General features: G+C 34.3%; 1 non-coding gene across 1 annotated transcript; it reads left to right on the top strand.

Annotated features, from left to right (window-relative positions):
• Positions 1 to 14,169: 14,169 nt before the first annotated feature.
• LOC127542197 (U6 spliceosomal RNA) lies at positions 14,170 to 14,273 on the top strand. Its single transcript, XR_007948585.1, has one exon. It is a non-coding gene; the product is annotated as a U6 spliceosomal RNA (small nuclear RNA).
• The last annotated feature ends 432 nt before the right edge of the window (positions 14,274 to 14,705 follow it).

The raw sequence follows: 14,705 nt of genomic DNA, 5'->3' as shown, positions 1-14,705 counted from the left end.
CCTAGAAAGCCAGAATGCCATAGTATCACCTTGACAAGAGACAACCAACTCCATTCCTGTACGTCAGGGCATGAAAGTTTCCAGTATTCTGGGCCCAGGTACACAAAGGGAAGGGGAAACAACTTCAAGAAAACAGGGAAATGGAGGTCAGAACCAAAGTATGCCATTCTAGAGGGAGAGAGAGTATGAATCCTGATGCTGTCACAAAGTCCTAAATCAGGTAATGAGGCTGGAGATAAGAGCAAATGGAAAAAAGATACCAAAGACTCTTAAAAGGCATTTTGTATCCAAAGATGCCCAGGAGATAAAAGAGAGACAACTACAAGTAGAGCCTCAGAGAAAAGGGGGAAAAAGTTCTATATCAGAAAATAAAATGATTTTATCAATGGAAAATGACATTAAAGAAAAGACTTTATCATCTATTTTTGTTGCCGAACCCTAAACACCATGGGTCTTGATTTTCACTTTCCCTTAGTGTTGTTTCTTAAATTATTAAAATTAAAAATGTATTTAAATTTTGAAAATATCATTAATAAAATATAAAATTAAAATATTATTTTAGCACATGGTGGACATTCTATTAAGCACTTTTTTTCATTTATTCATTAAAAAAATAAACAATGGCTTGGCTACAAGGATTTCAGATATCACTGGAAGAAATGAAGCAAGGTATTTTTAAAATGGGATTGTGAGAAAGATAAAAGTTATAGAGGCAATGATCCAAAGGAGAATAAATAGCTTAGAAGAAAAGGTGGAAAACATTACCCAATTAATAGAATCTTTCAAAGTAAGAATGGACCAGAGCTCGATGACAATAGTTTACAAACAAAAGAGAAATAATAGGATAAATGAAAAGACAACAACAATAATAAGGTATCTAGCATTAAAAACAAATGGCCTGGAAAATACATCAGAAAGACGATTTAAGAATCATCAGGCTCAATTGATAAATGGTCAAAAGATATGAACACACAATTTTCAAATGAAGAAACTGAAACTTTTTCTGGTCATATGAAAAGGTGCTCCAAAGGACTATTGATTACAGAAATGCAAATTAAGACAACTCTGAGATACTACTACATTCCTCTCAGATTGGCTAAGATGACAGGAAAAGATAATGATGAATGTTGGAGAGGATATGGGAAAACTGGGACACTGATACATTGTTGGTGGAACTTTGAACAGATCCAACCTTTCTGAAGAACAATGTGGAACTATGCTCAAAAAGTTATCAAACTGTACATACCCTTTGACCCAGCAGTGTTTCTACAGGGCTTATATCCTAAATAGATCTTAAAGGAGGGAAAGGGACCCACATGTGCAAAAATGTTTGTGGCAGCCCTTTTTGTAGTGGTAAGAAATTGAAAACTAAGTGGATGCCCATCAATTGGAGCATGGCTGAATAAATTATGGCATATGAATGTTATGGAATATTATTGTTCTGTAAGAAACGACCAACAGGATGATTTCAGAGAGGCCTGGAGAGACTTAGATGAATTGATGCAAAGTGAAATGAGCAGAACCCAGAGATCATTATGCGCAGCAACAAGACTACATGATGTATTAATTCTGATGAACGTGGCTCGCTTCAACAATGAGATGATTCAAACCAGTTCCAATTGTTCGGTGATAAAGAGAGCCATCTACATCCAGAGAGAGGACTGTGGGAACTGAATATGGTTCACAACATAGCATTTTCACTCTTTTCATTGTTGCTTGCTTGCATTTTCTTTTCCTTCTCCTTTTACTGGTTTGATTTGATTTTTCCTGTGCAATACAATAATTGTATAGATATCTATGCATACATTGGATTTAACATATATTTCTACCATGTTTAACACATATTGGACTACTTGCCATTAAAGGAGGGCATGAAGGGGAAAGAGGGAAAATTGGAACACAAGGTTTTGCAAGGGCTAATCTTAAAGAATTGTCCATGCATATGTTTTGAAAAATAAAAAGCTTTAATTAAAAAAAATTCCACATGACAAAAAAAAAAAAAAACTTGAAAACTGTGACATTCTCTTCCACTGATGTCTCATGATGAGTTTGTGCTGATGAGTTGTCTTATGAGAAACAATGCTGCATAATACTTGGGCCCCTTACACCTTGAGGTTGGTATTTAGCTCTGTGAAAATAAATCTCTATCCTTGATTTCTGTTTGTTCTTCTCTTTTAAGTAAAGGAAATTAACCTGGAGGTTCTGAGTTTATGAATTCCAAAAGGTCTGGAGAGCCATTCGTCCAGGTATATGAATGTCTAGCAGTCTAACAAGTCTAGGAGGCCAGGAAATATCAGGTTTTGTCAAATGCCCAGGATCAATGTCCCAGCAACTTCAAAGACCAGAATAGCAATAATAAAAATGAGCTCACATCCAATTGCAGCATTTCATTTAGACTTAAACTTGGTGAGACCAAGCCAAATAGAAATTATTAAGTCTGAAGGTACTCTTCCCAGAGACTGTAGTGATGATCATTAGGGAGAGAATCTTTAAAATAATGGAAAGCAAGGTACATGCTTTTGCACTTGCCATATCTTCAAAGTAAAAGCTTAAAATATCATAAATGAAAATTATCCCAATTTTTTGGAAACAGAGAACAAAGTAAAAATAGAATTTAGTGATAATATCATTAAAGAAATTAAAACTATCAAATATATCATAGTTAAAACACAAGACTTCTAAGTTAAAGAAAAAAAGACTGAAAGGAAGAGTTCTACAAAACAAGAGTCAGAATCACAAAAGACCTGACAGCTACTCCTTTAAGAAGAAAATCTTGGTATGGGATATTCCAAAAAACAAAAGATAAAAGTTTATAATTAAGAATAAGACAGAGCATAATCTCACCAGTTGGGGCAATGGATCTTTAGTGGATTAGAGAACTTTCAAACATTTTAAATAAAAAGACTAGAGCTATGTAAGAACTTTGAAATACCAACACAAGAGTCTAGAAAAATAGTGTCACAAGTATGTTCTGGACACATTCTTTCAGGGGCAAGCTTTTCACATCATCCCTCAGGGCTCCAGGATAACTGGAAAGTTTTTGAATGTCTCTTCTCTATTACCATGAACTCAATCACTACAATCTCTGTTCTCCCTATTGGCTGGAAGCCAGTAATTAACAGTCCCAGTGCCATTTAATCATTTAATATCATGTTTCTTTCACAATGGACTATTTACTTTTTTTTTTTTTTTGGCTAAGGCAATTGGGGCTAAGTGACTGGCCCAGGGTCACTCAGCTAGGAAGTGTAAAGTGTCTGAGGTCAAATTTGAACTCAGGTCCTCCTGACTTCACAGCTGGTCCTCTATCCACTGTGCCACCTAGCTGCCCCTCTGGGCTATTTACTTACCAGAAATAATAAGAATACAGCATTTCTCCCCAATTATTCTAGGACAATTATTCTCCTAAACTATCTCAGTCTCTAGAGAAGTAAGTCAGAATAGCCCAATTCCTTCATAGTATCTGGTTATCAGTCTTGTCCAAAATAAGAAGTCCTGCTGAGCACCCAAAGGTTATTTTCAAAGATTGCTTCTTGCTTTTTAGAGCATTGATCCTAGGTGGGCTGAAACACCAGCCTGCATTCTGATCCCTCCAATTCCCATAGCTCACTCTTTCATAATTGAAATCCTTGTTCTTTATACTAGAGTAGAAAAAAATTAATTACAACAACAACAGTAAAAAGGACAAGGACTCAGACACATTTCTCTGGGACCATATGACATCAGAGAGAAAGAAGGCCCTGAGATCTTTCCCTATCCAGCATAGTCACTTCAAGACAGTATGAACAAAAAACTCACTGAAGTCTCTCAGAGAAGAATAAAAAAAGAACTAGCCACTGCTGACTAGCATTTTTAAGGATGCTTTCAGTTCCAGTTATGGAACCAATTCAAAACGATTCTTCCCAAACACACACTTAGGCAACTGGAAGCTATTAGAGACTGCCAAGACACTTCCCTTGCATGATAGCATAATTCTCCTGGTAATCACTCCCTTCTGACCTCCACATGGACATAACCATCTGAAGCCCCTCTACAGGTACCAGACTAAGAAGGCTAACATTTATGAGCATTTGGAAGTAGTGTGAGCATTTATACCTCAGAAATCACAAAGTTATAAACCAGGGCTCAATTTATGGTTTTGTTGATTGTCTAGACTTAAGAAAATATTAATAATACATATTAAATTTATAAGCAATTTCTTGTACTTTTTTCCTTGAGAGCCAATTGTTAAACATTTACCAGCAGACCACTGATTATAAATACATTAGTGCATAAAGGAGGAAGAAGGATTTGGATTCTGTTATTTCTCATAATTGGAGTGCATGAGAAGAAGAGTATACAAATATGGAGGAAGATACAATGATTATAACCATCAAATGAATTTCACTCTTAACTGAAACAAAGGAGAGTTGAACACATTCCCAAAAAATTGTTTGGTATAGAAACGAGAATTATAAAATGAAACAAGTGTATTTTAAGATGTGTGTTTTAAGAATTTGTTTTGCTTGAGTGTACTTATTGCTTAGAAGAAAAAAAAAATTTGAGAGATAGCACTGAGAGGAAGAGAGGACTTGTGCTAATGATACAAAAAGAGAGAAAAAAACACACACACACACCACAGAGACAGAGGTAGACACACACACAGAGACAGAGACAGAGACAGAGAGACACACACACAGAGAAGAGAGACACAAAGAGAGAGGGAGGGAGGAAGGGTGAAAGGGAGACAGACAGACAGAGAGACAGAGAAAGAAAGGAAGGAGAGAGAGGGATGATGTGGGTCAATGGAACATTAAACATACACAAAAAGGAGACTTAATCAATCAATCAACATTCATTAAGCACCTATGTACCAGACACTGTGCTAAACACTGGGAGACTAAGAGGGAAGCACTGAAGAATAGGATATCTGTGGAAATTATTTGAATTTATTATTTGCTATTTTAAATATATATAATGAATCATTTTAATGTAAAATTCTCTTTTTCTGTTCTTCGAATGTGGAAATGCTAATATTTGATGATGTTTGTCTAGTTCAGAAAGAAAAAAATAACATAATTAAAACTCTCCAACATGCTTTCTGCCAATTAGCCAAAAGTGTTTACAAAGAGCTACATTATTTGTTTTCCTTGACTAATCTTATTAAGGTCCTTTACTCCTTACCTCAACTTGAAACTCTTACTGAGAATCTGCCCTTTCAGTATATTATGATCAAAATCCTAAAATTGAGGGAAAAAAAAACAATTTTAGCAAAGCAGAATCTTAAAATTTAAAATTAGAAGGAACTTATAGTGGGGGAGGGACAATGGGGGAGGTATTTTCACACTCAGAATTTACTCCTAAAATCTAGACACTAAATGTGTATAGAATTTAAGGATACCTTTTACATGACTTTAATAGATGGGCCCTCTATTAATTTGGATACATTATTAGAATGAAACGAGACATTTGTGTTCCATTCAGCAGTTAACAAATAGAGATTTACTTAGCCATAGTATAGAAAGTATATTCAAAAAAAAACAAAACAAAACACTGTTACATTTAGTTTGGGTGTTTGTTCAACAGGATAGGTTTGATAATCTGACCTTGGGACATGGCCAACGTGCTGATTACATGTGGAGGATTTTTTTTTTCCCCTATGTTCCTAAGTAACTTGGAAGCCACATCAATGCAGCCACCATGAATCTGCAGACAAATCAGTCATTATCTGAGCCTTTATCTCCTAAATCAGTCTCATCTGGACTAGTTATGTCATCCTTAAGGGAAAAAACAGTTTCACCTATTTGTGAATCCTGGGGAGGACCCAGGTGGATGGTGGTCCCATCACACATGATAATAGTTTACAAACATCCCCCTCCATTTTTGTTCAAGTATCCATAAAAATATTCAGCAAATGTCACACCACATAATAAATGTGTAACAAAAGAGTCAAGCAATGGTGGTTTATGATTAAGATGTAGCAATAATACTGTAAGACAAGTATGCAAATTAGTAACACTCTAAAGGGACTTGAACAAAATCATGCAAATGTAGATGACTTCACTGAATAAATATAAAGAAAATTAGCATGTGAATAGATTGTTAGCTCAGAACAGCATGCTAATGAGCAGGAGCCAATATACTGAACCAATATACTAAATCAATCATTCCAGCAATAACAATCTACATTTGTAATCCTAATCCTATTAAAGAGGGTTGATTATAATCTATAGAACATACATGGGACAATGTAGCAAAATAACATAAGAAAGCTAGATAAAAATAAAATAAAGACAATTCCAAGAAAATGTTTCTAAAATGAGCGTCTGAAAGAAAAAAAGAGAAGAAAAATTCCAGAAAAAAGAGAAAGGAACCGAATTAAAATTCTACTTAAAACTCATAATCATTGAGGAAAAATATTTTTATAAGGTGATTATCATCAGTTATTAAGTTTGTGCTACTGAGACAGACCTGCTTAAAAGAAAAGTGATTAATAAAAGGAAAAAAAAAATTCTCCTCCCATTTCAAGCAAGAAAGTGTCCTTATCTAAATTATTCTGTGTTTGATGGTATGATGCTACAATTTAAAAATATATATATTTCAACCATTTCAAACAATCTCATGTCCCAATTTTTCCTCAGTTGATATTTTCTCTAATTGATCTGGATCTCCTGAATCATGAACTCTCATAACTATAGAATTCAATAATTCATTGCTAATGGTTATGTGATGTGCTTGTTTATTTTGGATGGTAAGCATTTGATATAGCTTTACTCAATTTTTGGGTGGAGTTCCAGAAGGAACAGATCAGGGCATAATGCAAACTCAATGAAATTTAGTCCTCACTATCCCTCAGCACATTGCAGATACCTTCTAAACAACACCCCCCCACACACTTTTTTGTTTCAGGTAACCTAGCCAGATTATTTCTTTCTAGGATTCTACACACAAACGTGTAGAAATGCGCTTCACTGCTCATTCATGAACACTATCCATTTATATGTTTCTTCCACTACAAGTTTAATTATTTTAATTTTATTGTTATATTGTTTTTATGTCACTACTCTTAGAATTATCTCTTATAAAAGAGAATAAAAAAGAAAATCCGTTTTTTGAAACTAATTAATACCTTAACCAAATGGTATATATAGTGATCTTTACCCATAGTCTTTGACAAAACAAAGGAGAGACAAATGGCTTTTTATATCTGTTATTCAGAACCAAAGTTAAACATTATAATTACAAAGTATTCAGTTTTTACTTTTTTTTCCCTTCCCATTATATTGTTGCAGTCATTATGTACATTATTTCTCTGATTTGATTTAAAAAAAAAAAACTGTTTCTCTAGTTACTCGTATTTTGTTTACTCTATTTCATGAAGCAACTAAGTGGCAAAGTAGATAGACCATTGCCTTGGAATCAGGAAGACTAATCTTCCTTAGTTCAAATCTAGCCTCAGACACTAACTTTATGACCCTGGGAAAATCACTTAATCCTGCTTGTCTCAATTTCTTTATTTGTCAAATGAACTGGAGAAGTAAATGGCAACCCACTCTAATTAGTATCTTTAGGAAGAAGACTTCAAATGGAGTCATGAAGAGTCAGACAAGAATGAAATAACTAAACAACAAAAAGCATCTTTTCATAAGTCTATCCATATTGTTCCTTATAGTACACTAAATCAATGTATTATAATTATTTAACCATACCCCAATTGATAGGCATCTACTTTGCTTTTAGTTCTTTGCCACCACTAAATATGCTGCTATAAATATTCTGATATAGATGGGACCTATTTTCTGTCTTTTACCTTCTTGAGATATATGTCTAGCAATGGTAACTCTAGATCAAAGACTATGAACATTTAAGTCATTTTCATTCTTAATTCTCATTTGTGTTCCTAAATGGTTGGATCAATTCAGACCTCACCAATGGTGTATTATTGTGCTTTTATTTTCACAGTCCCTCCAATAATTTCTATTCCCATCTTCTGTTGTTTTTTGTAGATGTCATAAACAGCATTAGAAATGTCAAATGAACATTTCAGAACAATGTTCAAGTAGCAGACTGCAACAACGTTGTTTGTCCTCTTCCTGTCTTTTATTTTACTCTCTCCTTCTTCCCAACTAATCTGAAAAGAATGGGAAGAAATGGAAATTGAACAATTTTGTTTTGTTTTTAAATAGCAAGAGCTTCTTTAGCAGAGCAGTCTATGGGAATAGAAGAACAAAAAAGCTGTGGGCTTGTAGTCCACTTGATCTCATTAACAGCAATCACTAGTTTCAGCCTAATATAATCTTGACTGTATAGCTGGGTTTAGCTACACCCTGATTCCTCCAGGGACCTTGTATCTATTGCTATTCAATCCACATTTTGAATCTCCTTATCTTAATATTTCTGCATTTGTGTGAGATTTTTATATTCCATTAAAATATGTGGTCATTTTTTGTGAGGTTGCTATATATAACTGAAAAGATATATTCTTATCTATTCCCAGCCAATATCCTCTAGAGGTCTATTTTATTTAACTTTTCTAAGATTCCATTCATCTCAATTTCTGTCTTATTTATTTTACGGTTATATTTATCTAGATATGAGAGGGATAAATTGAAGTCCACTATACTAATATAGTTTTATTATATATTTCTTCCTGTAACTCATTTAAATTTTCCTTCAAGAATTTGGATGGTATGCTATTTATTGGATTTGGCTGTAATCTTTTATTTAAATTCCTTGAGAGCAGGTGTTTTCAGTTGAATCTGACTCAGGCCACTGCCCTTGAATATTGGGACAAAATGAGACCCTCATAAGCCATTCAATAGTTAAGAAAAAGAAATTTGTAACCAGAAAATAATATTCAACAAGGTTAAACACTGAGGCTCCCCAGCTACTCTCCACTCTGATCTCTGAATGTGGTGTTCACAGTCAATCTTCAAGGAGAGTTTATGAAACTTCTAACAGCTGTTTTATACTTGGCTAACTAGGAAATTATGTTAATAGGCAGAATCTTTAGTGATCCAATTCAATCAAGTCTGGAAGATGGTTTCAAAACTTTTCAAGAAAAAATATAGCCTATCTTGGATAGGCATAATGTGCTAAAATATTCCTTCCACAAAAGCATGGATTGTTTCATTCTGCCTTTGTATCTTAGTACAGTGCTTGGTCCATAGTAGTTACTTTTTGAATGGATTCCTTTTAAACAGTTTATTTGGTATTCTTATAGAGGTAGAAAGCCAGGAAGTAATGAGAACCTAATAAAATCAGCCTTTTTGCATAGGAAATGTGCTTCATTTGTCTTTTAAACAAATGGGCAAAGGAATTTTTAAAACATTAAGATTTCTTAGAGTCATACAACCAAGCCAGTAAAACATAGGGTTCAGTCAAAGGACCAATCTATGTATTGCTGCCTTCTTTTGTGTTCCAGAATTATAGTTTTCTTTTAATTTGTTTAAATGATAAATTCAAAATAGTATTACAGGTAGATAATTATTCATACAATTTTTTGTAAGAAATTTAGTGGAAATCTTAAGCACCATCTGCATCATTCATTATTACTGCCACCATCATACCATTATCATTGTCATGGTTCTTATCACCATTTCTATCTCCATCATTATCACCATTGATCATCAACATTGTCATCATCAACATAATTGTCACTATATCCTTCACATCAATGCTATTTTTACCATCTCCACCTCTATTGTCGTCATCAACATCACTTCAGTCATCATTGTCAATATCACCTCTATTACCACCAGCGTCATCAGAAGCAGCAGCAACATAATCTATACTCCTCCATCATCTCTATCATAGATGATTTCAGATTTTGAAAGTGTCTTATCCATTTGAATCTTGTAACTACAAGGTAAAGTCAGAATTATGGTGTATTATTGTACCATATAAAACTGACCAAGCTACAGCTTAGATAGACTTAGGGACTTGCCAATGGTTATACTGCTAGTAAGAGCCAGGGGCACCAGCCTGGAAGTCAAGAGGACCTGAGTTCAAATCTGGCCTCAGACATTTAACATTTCCTAGCTGTGTGACCTTGGGCAAGTCACTTAAATCCAACTGCCTCAGCAAAATTTAAAAAAAAAATGTTTTTCAAAAAAAAAAAAAAAGAGTTAGTAGTAGAATTTAAACCTGGGTCTCACTGATTCCAAATCAGGGTTTCCCAATTTGGGTGTAGCATTTGTTGTTCAGATTCTTTGTGATTAGTTAGTACAAGGGACCACTTGAAATTATATTTAAACTGAGGCTGACACAAATGAAGACTCAAATGGAATCCAGGTCTGTTTTCTTGGCATCCATCTTCCTTTATGAGTTGGGTAGTAAGAGAATCTTTTCTTTTTTCTTCTTCATTTTCTTCCTCCCTGTTTTTCTCTTTCCTCCTCTTTTTTTTCTCCCCTTTTTCTTCCTAGATCAAAGTCATTTTAGGAAACTAGATTTTGCTACAACTCCCTCTTCCTCAAGAACTTTCCATTATCCTCCCTCTCCTTTCACTCAACATTTATTGAACTATAATGTATTCTAATGGTGGCCTTTTGGAGACCATGCATGCATTATTGAACTGAAAGATATTACTCTAATACTGGGAAATTTATGAAAAAAAGAAAGGCAAACACTTTTGCAGAAAAATATGCTTGCTTGAGTACTTTGTTGGGTAGATCAAACCAAAATGAGTTGGTTCAACCTGCTTTAATCCAAAGGTGTATTATTCATTTTGGTCAAACTTGGAACCAGATGAGGGGAAGGGAAGTATCCAAGTCTGCATAGGAAGTTAAGTAAGTGAAAGAGCTAGATTTCAAGTCTAGGTTCTAAATTCAGTGGTCCATCCATGATACCAACAAATTATCCCTAATTTCCCCTGAAATGCTAATGGTATAAAATTCATCATTTCTTTTTCCATGTTAATACCTTATCATTAAAAAAAATTCTTATTTTAAAATTTAAGGCCTCTGTGAAGTATTTATACTTCTAAAAAGTCCCCTTTCAAGGAGGAACATAAGGAAGGAGGGAAAGAAAAGATGAAAGCATTAAAATATCTGTTTCTCATTTTATGCTTCTGGGTAAAGAGGGAGACAAAAAACAGACTTTGTAAGAAGAAAGCTTGAACCTCTGATGTTTCTGCAGCTCCATTAGTGGTTTTATTTCTTAATTATATGTCCAAATTAGGCTGGGAACAAACGACCTTTCTTTCTTATATCTGATCTATTGTGCCACTATATTACTCATATTTGCAACACAGACTTTTTATATTATAACGAAACTTTTATGGAAAGGAGATTTCATGAATACATATATATCGCCCACCAGTACAGATTACAATCTCTTTAGGCCTTCTTATCCTGTGTGATCTCTCTTCAAGTCCTTCAGGAAACATTCTATAGAGGATCAAACCAACATACTGAGGTTTTTCCTTTTTTATTATTATATGCAAACTAGCACAACTATACTGTGCTTATCCACCCTGAGGCCAACTCAGTTTAAAAAATCCCTTCTTAGAACTTCCATATCATGAGAAGGCCCAGCCATAATGTTCACTCTTCTTTCCCAGCTCCTCCTCCAGTACCATATGCCTGTCCCATACTTTAATTACTACCCCTTTTGTCTCCTTATATTAGAATATAAATTTCTTGAGAGTATAGAGGAGCGACAGTGCTGTTTTCTTGTTTTTGTATCCCCAGTACTTAGCACAGTTCCTAGAATAATCAGGACTTGGAATGTTTGGGGAGGAATATTTTTTCCTCCCATTCCTCCCTCTCTTGCAATCTTCCAATTCAGTAACCTTTCTTACTTTGAAGTTCACCAGATCCACCTTTATCATCAAATCCACATTCTGATAGTATTAGATTTTCATTCTTTTCTCTATGAGTTCAGTGCCCAGCTCACTCTTTCACTATACCCTAATTTCTTCCTCCATTCTAGATTACTAGAATATACACAATGTTCCCTTAAATGCCAAAAGTTTCTATTTCCTTAATATACTCAACTCCATTCAGTTACACAGAGAGACCATCACATCCTCCATCTTACCATTACCCACAATTGTTTCACTTCCATGTTCAAGAACTCTGGCTATACTTTGTCTCATTACATTATCTAAAAACCTCATCATTTCCTTCATTCTTTTCACTCTTCAGTTCTATCCCAGGTCATCTTCCCCTCCCTGCTGCTCTGACTATACTCTTCTCCTTTTTCAATTTTAACTTATTGATGAATCAGTTCAAATCTACAGTGTCTCCTATTCTTGAATTTTTTGCTTCTTTTTCCTACGCCCAGTCATATTTTGTTAAACTCTAACCTTGGATTATTCCCACCATCCACCTCCTTTGCTTCTATTCATGTGCTGCTGGAACTGGAGGAAAAACCAAGCTAATTGTGTCCACTACAAATTTATTCAAGCTAATTTCAACTATGCTCTCAATATAGCAAGGCAAATACTTTCTTAGTTGAGGATTGCCTAACCCATTCACCAGAGTAGGTGTACCAAAATCTTCTATTTTCAAGCCATTCCTAACATTCCTTTCATTCACCTTCTCTGCTAAGAACTTTACCTCTTATTTCACTGAGACATATTGAGGCTATTTGCCAAGGGCTGCCGCTTTACCCCTCCTCCTCCTCCTCTTCACATCCCTCTGACATCATTCCTGCTCCTCGCCACCCCCTCCTCCCCATCTCCTTCATTCTAATATCTAATGATGAGGTAGCTCTTCTGCTTGCCAAGGCCAACCCCTTGATCTCATTCCTCCCCACGTGTTTCAGTAGATTATGTCATTTCTTCCTGTCTTCTTCAGTAGATTGCTCCCACCATAAAAACATACTTTTTTCCTTTTCTGCTGCCTACATATTCATGTCCCCCTCCATTCTTTTTTTAAAATAAATTTATATTGATTCATTTGCTTTTACATTGCTAAAAATTTTCCTTAATACCCTACAACATTATCTCCAGTCCCTAAACTATCCTATATAACAAGTAATCTTTTTAAGGAAACAAAGATAGAAAGAAAAAAGAAGGGAAAAAATTAGCAAAACTGGTCAATGCATCAAAGAAGTTTTAAAATAAATGTGACATTCCACATCTGTGGACCTCTTACTACTACAAAGAAGTACAGGGCAGAGGGGAGTATGTCTTCTCTTATTTCTTCCTTGGGGCTGAGCTTGTTCTTTGTAATTTTGCAACATTCAGTCTTGATTGTCTAGTAGCATCTATTCTTTCAGTTTCCATTGTTGTAGTCATTGTGTATGTTGTTTTTTTTTTTGCTCTACTTCATTCTCCATTTGTACACTTTAATCTTTCCATGGTTCTGCATATTCATCATATATATCAGCACAGTAATATTCCATTATATCCATGTACTACCGTTTAATCATTCTCTAACTGATGGGAATGATTCTTTCAATTCTTCGCTACTACCAAAGTCTTATCATAAATATTTGGGGAAATATAGACACTTTCTTCTTTTTTCTTTTCTTTCAATATTTTATTTTTCCCCTTACATCCAAAACAAATTTTAACATTTTACATTTTACATAACAAAATTTTTAAATTCTGGATTCCAAATTTTCTCCTTTCTTCTCTCTTTTCTACCTTCATTGAGACAGCAAGTAATTTGATGTAGGTCATATATATAGTCATGTAAAACATTTCCATATTAGTCATGTTGTGAAAGAAAACACAGATTTAAAAAACAAATGCACAAAAGTAAAACAATACTATGCTTTGATCGGTATTCAGACTCCATCAATTCTTTTTTCTTAAAATAGAAGCATTTTTCATCATAAGTCCTTCAGAATTATTTTGGATCATTGTATTGTTGATAATAGCTAAGTCATTCACAGTTGATCATCATATAATATTGCTGTTATTGTGTACAATGTTCTCCTGATTCTCCTTATTTCACTTTGTATCAACTCATATAAACCTTTCCAAGTTTTTCTGAAAGTATCTTGCTCGTTATTTTTTATAGTACAACAGAATTCCTTTATAATCACGTACTAAAACTTGCTTAATCATTCCCCAAATGATGGCATCTCCTTAATTTCAAATTCTTTGTCATCACAAAAAGAGCTGCTATAAATGGTTTTGTACAAATAGGTCCTTTTTCCTTTTTAAATTTTTTTTATCTCTTTGAGATACAAACCTAGTAATGCTATTGCTGGGACAAAAGTGTATGCAAGTATGCCTATGATTGCCTTGCCAGTGCATATACTAAAATTGGAATGATAAAGGAAGATTAGCATGGGCTCTGAGCAAGGATGACATGCAAATTTGTGAATTGGTCCTTATTTTTTGTACTGTTGGTAAAGCTGTGAACTAATCCAACCATTCTAAAGAACAATTTGGAACTAGACCCAAAGAGCAACCAAACTACATATACTTTTGTATATATATTTGGTTTGTTTTTCTGATCAGTAACCTTGAGATATATGTCTGATAATGAGATCTCTGGATTAAAGAATATAGATATTTAATTACTTTGTTTTATTACTTTCCAAAATGGTTGCACTGATTCACAGTTTCATCAACAATGCACTTCGAGTGCTTATCTTCCCACAACCCAACAGTAACTATTCCTATTTTTTGTCATCACCAATTTGATGGATTTGAAGTGACATCTCAAGGTTGTTTTGATTTGCATTTTACTAATTATTAATGACTTGGAGCATTCTTTCTTACAGTTTCTAACACCTTTACAAGTCTTCTTTTGAGACATATTTGTTCA

Source organism: Antechinus flavipes, chromosome 6 (genome assembly GCF_016432865.1).
Source record: "Antechinus flavipes isolate AdamAnt ecotype Samford, QLD, Australia chromosome 6, AdamAnt_v2, whole genome shotgun sequence".
Taxonomy (NCBI): Eukaryota; Metazoa; Chordata; class Mammalia; order Dasyuromorphia; family Dasyuridae; genus Antechinus; species Antechinus flavipes.
The sequence above is the reverse complement of the archived record's forward strand: the minus strand, read 5'-3'. Positions and strand labels throughout refer to the sequence as shown.